Source organism: Arachis ipaensis, chromosome B06 (genome assembly GCF_000816755.2).
Source record: "Arachis ipaensis cultivar K30076 chromosome B06, Araip1.1, whole genome shotgun sequence".
NCBI classification, from domain to species: Eukaryota; Viridiplantae; Streptophyta; class Magnoliopsida; order Fabales; family Fabaceae; genus Arachis; species Arachis ipaensis.
In genome coordinates this window covers 104,961,439-104,966,256 of record NC_029790.2, presented here as the reverse complement: position 1 = coordinate 104,966,256, position 4,818 = coordinate 104,961,439, and the positions used below count along the sequence as shown (strand labels likewise).

At 37.3% G+C, this 4,818-nt stretch overlaps 1 long non-coding RNA gene across 4 annotated transcripts; it reads right to left on the bottom strand.

Moving 5' to 3' along the window:
* Positions 294-4,433, bottom strand: LOC107604752. Of its 4 annotated transcripts, none has more exons than XR_002349105.1 (5): positions 3,701-4,433; positions 3,040-3,297; positions 1,181-2,895; positions 954-1,098; positions 294-562 (listed from the first exon to the last, which is right to left on the bottom strand). It is a non-coding gene; the product is annotated as an uncharacterized LOC107604752 (long non-coding RNA). The 4 variants fall into 4 exon arrangements; XR_001612368.2 differs by having other exon boundaries at positions 349-562; positions 1,181-1,286; positions 3,701-4,424; XR_002349104.1 differs by having other exon boundaries at positions 1,181-3,297.

Genomic DNA, 4,818 nt, shown 5'->3' with positions numbered 1-4,818 from the left:
AGCGTGGCCATATGGGAGATATGGCCACGCTTTTGAAGCGTGGCGATAGAGAGAGATATGGCCACGCTTTCAAAGCGTGGCGATAGAGATAGATATGGCCACGCTTTCAAAGCGTGGCGATAAAGAGATATGGCCACGCTTTTAAAACGTGGCCATATCCAGAGGTACGGCCACGCTTTAAAAGCGTGGCAATAGCCTTATAAAATTAAAAAAAAAATCCTTTTACTGATTTTTACCTATTCGATACAAAATATAAATTTTTCAGTTCTATTTTATTACCAAACTTATAAATATAGTATGCAATTTTTATTACAAGACAAATCAAATAATAATTAGTGACATACAAAATTTTTGCTATAATTGTTTTATATATTAAAAAATTAATACTCAAATACAAAATAAATCTCGAGTTCAAATTCCAAAACTAAAAACTGAAAAAAAATACAGAAACAATATAACTTAAATCCTAAGTCCTTTGCTGTTCCTCCTTCCTCTAGCCCTCTTAAACTTCCTTCCTTTAAATCATACATAGTTGTTTCGGAAACATTTGTGAATTTTTTACCTGCAAAAGATGGCAAAAACAGATACAAAATTGATAAATTATTTTGAAGCTTCACTTTCCATTCTTGACAACACTAGCTTTATTTTCTTTTAGCCTATTACTCAAAGTCGCAAACCAAAACATGTGTTATCTTGTAAAAAAACTTTAGAAAAAGATTAAAGAATAAAATTCTTGAAATTGTAAATTCACGCTTTTCTTGTGTTCCCACGCATCTCCACAATACAGTTTGGATCCTTTTTGTCAAAGCTCTGCCCAAAAGCTTAGAAAGAGAATAAAGGGACAAACTTGGATGATATACATGCAAGCACAAATATCCAAACTCAATTATTGTAAAAGGCATTTCCACTTAAAAGGGTCATAGGAAAGAAGAAGAGAATTAAGGAAGGAATACCAGTGCTGTAGGGGCTCTCAACTTTAACTTGGGCACTCAGACAAACTCCCATGCTAGAAACAGGTTCCTCAATTATTGAATGCTTGTTTGTTGTGTGAAGATTTCAATAAAAAAAGCTGAGAACTCAAGTTAAGGTCTAGCACAACTGCATAAACAAACAAACAAACAACCATGAAAGGTGGACTGAATACAGAATAAGAAACAAGAAAAGATTTGAGGCCAAGAACCTGGTGGGGAAATGCATTAGGACCCAGTTCTATTTTCCTTTTAACTTCAACCTTTATGGCCCCCCATCCCTTCAATTTTAATTAATGCCTACAAGTTATAATGCCACTGCAATTTACAAGCAATAAGTACACTAACTACACTAAATTGTGCAAAAACACAAACTTCACTAACTCTATACAATCAATATACACACAAATTCTGCCAAAAATAAAACAGTAAAAACGAATTCTGCCAAAACAAGGTGATGAAAGTTAGATATCATGTCACATAAAGGTAACCCTTTAACTCTGTCAGCTTTAAAGTTTAAATAGCACTTTACTAAGTGATTAGTTGATTACTATTCAACTAATGTGTAGGCAACTAGGCATTAGGATTTACATTTCTGACCCATGAAACTCACCATGCTTTTGTAATTAGTCTAGATATAGCAACTGTGCAAGATCACATGGCTTCTAATTAATATTTAATAATACACAAAAATTGATTATTACAAGAGTATTCTATGAAGTTTAAAGATATTGATGCCATTCAGCTATTATAGCTAAAAATCAACCTATCTCACCAACTCAATTATTCTTATGAAAGTCTATATATCCACCAAACAAATATTGGATAAAGGTACCGGCATTAGAATAAGAATTGGGTACAGAAAAAAATCCAAATATGTTCAACTATAGTAATAAATCCATTCATATGCTTCCTTTTTTTCCCTACCAATTTATACAATAACATGACCATATTGCTCCTACCAGGGATAATCGCAGGTTGAAGAAAAAACGATAAAAAAATAACCCCATGAAGCTAGGTACCCTTAGAAGAGAGTATGGTGAGTATAGTGCTGCTTCTGCATGCATCACAGGAAATGAATATATACATGTAGAGATGATAAAAGTGAGAACAAAGTTTAGATCCATGCATAAGATAAATTAAAGGACTGATATCAAAATTAATGATATATGTCAAGAGGAGCAAGCAAGCAATCAGTTAAACTTGCATTGGTCACAGAATTAGAGATAGTGGTTCAGTGAGTGATTCTAACGAAATTCCACTTCTATGGAGACAATCCAGCCTGGCAAATAGATCTTCTTTCTTATTCTACTATATTATATATATAGTTGGCCTGGGTCAAACTTCAGATATCACATGTATGTTAATCCAATACAATAAGTAGACAGACATGTCAATGTCTGAAAACTGGAGTAGATAGAACCTAGAACTTGCATTTAGAGACCAAAAACATGTGTGTAGGTCAAGCCTCAACATTTTCATTGGTCTTAAAAAATTTAACATATAAATGGAAAGAATCTTTTGACAATAACAGAACCTAACCACTCAATTATACATGATTATACTTTAAATTTTTCTCTCCTCAACTGTTTTTTTCCTTTCAATTAGGCGGAATTAAGATAAGAACAACCTAAATATAAGATAAGATCTAATGATCCGTACGGATATATGGGCTAGCTAGATGATTTTACATTGTTTCAACAGTGCTGAACACACTTTAATTATTACTTTAATATTGCAGGTTATTCGAGCTTATCTACAACTTACTACAATTACAGAAATGATCATTTTTTATGCACTCATGAATCATGATTATATTGCTGAAAAAGGAGTATTCTCGTGTGGTTGATTAATATGGAGTAGGAGGAAGAAGGTGATTCTTAACCAAAGACCAAGACTCTTGCAAGTTTTCTTTAACCCATAGAAGCTGAAAAGTTTAGAATACTTTGGAAAATGAGTTCATAAAAGAGAGAATGATTCTTAAAACTATAGATGATGTAACAATAAATCATGTGAACCAACTGCATTGAGCAAAATGTAACCAGTTCAGTAGCTGGGAATGTAAACTTACCCATATCTGATCCATTCCAGGACAAGTTTTCAAATTCAAGGTCATTATCTTCCTCATTGCCAGTGGGTGCTTCAATCACACTAAGAGCAAGTTGCAACTAGCTTCTTTCAACTTTTGAATGAAATCATCAAACCTGTCTTCCAATTGCATAAGGCTATTAGCAAGTTGATTGCAGACACTAACTTCGCCATCCCAGTTCTCGCATAGCCAGAACATTTGCCACACACTTCGCAATACTGAGATGCTCATTGCTCCAACCTGAAACATGACTGTAAGTTCACCAAACGAGGATTGACTTCCAATTAATTCTCAGGGTATGTTTGGTTCGGGTTGAAATTTTTATGGATGAGCTCTGCATATAATTATACACAGCAAACTGTTCCATGAAAATTTCTACATTATCAAAGTATCAATAAGAATTTAGAGCTGATGAATTAAGTCACTATCACTTTCATTCAATTTTCTCTTCCCCATTCTAGAAAATTCAAAAAATCATAAATATAAATATCAGATTATCAATAAATAATTTCCTTTTCCAAATCACCAGAATACAAAATCAAAACCAAATCCAAATTCAAACATCCAAGCATAGTTATCACGCAATCATTCTACACATAAACAAGTAGACAAAAAAGATCCAAAGAAGAAAGTAGGAATTTACCATATCTTCAACTTCTTGGAATCAGCTTTCTCCAGTGCAGCTTCAGAACCCTTTCTCTTACCATTGAGAGACTTCAAAGCCTCCTTCACAGACTCTGCAACCTCGGCGACACAGCGCTCAGACTCTTCCCTATACTTGGCAACATACTTGTGAGCTTCTCCATCGCCAGCAACCTTCTTACCTTTCTTCATCTGCTTCTTCAGAAACTCCTCCACAACCTTCTCCAGCCACCGCTCCTCCTCCGCTGCCTTCCACTCCTCCAGCTTCTCTCTGCATTCACGTGCCTCAGCCTTCTCCCACTCATGTCCCTGCAAGCGTCAAAATTGTTCGTCTTTTTTTTTTCGGCCTACATCGCCGCCCTCGAAGCAGCGATCCGAACCCTCCCATGCCGCCCTAGAGCTGCAGAAGGAGTCGCACTGTCGGGAAGATGTTGCTGCCCTCCGGCGAGCAGATGGCCGAGGAGGAGACGGTAAGAGGCTAATAGCGTAAACGACGAGGAGACGGTAAGAGGCTAATGACGCTGACGCTGTTGGATGCTAGGGCAGAGGCGACGAGGAGACGAGGCGGAGGGGAGGCTAACGGCGCAGCGAGGGCGGTGCCGGTGACGGCGGGGATCTGAGCTCTTCCTGGGTTGGCATTGATGAGAGTGACGGTAAGAGTTGAGAGTGAGAGAGTCAGGAACAGGATCGAAGCATTTGGATGGCCAAGTTTGAGGGTTATTGGGTTGGGGGTGGGTAATTAGGGGTTTTTTTTTTTTATAAAAAAACTTTTGGCCACGCTTTATAAATGCTACCAAAATGAAACCCTATTGCCACGCTTTCAAAACGTTTCTGTTTCTCTCTATCGCCACGCTTTTGAAGCTTGGCAGAAAAAAAGTGTGGCCGTATCTCTAATCAATTGCCACTCTCACAAAAGCGTGGCCATGGACCCTTTTCGCCACGCTTTTGAAGCGTGGCGAGAAAAAACGTGGCCAAATCTCTATTCAATCGCCACCCTCACAAAAGCGTGGCCATTGACCACTTTTGGCCACGCTTTTAAAGCGTGGCAAAAAAAAAGCGTGGCCATAGGCCATTTTTCTTGTAGTGAAATTTGGAGACACAAGTGGGTCAGGTGAGTAA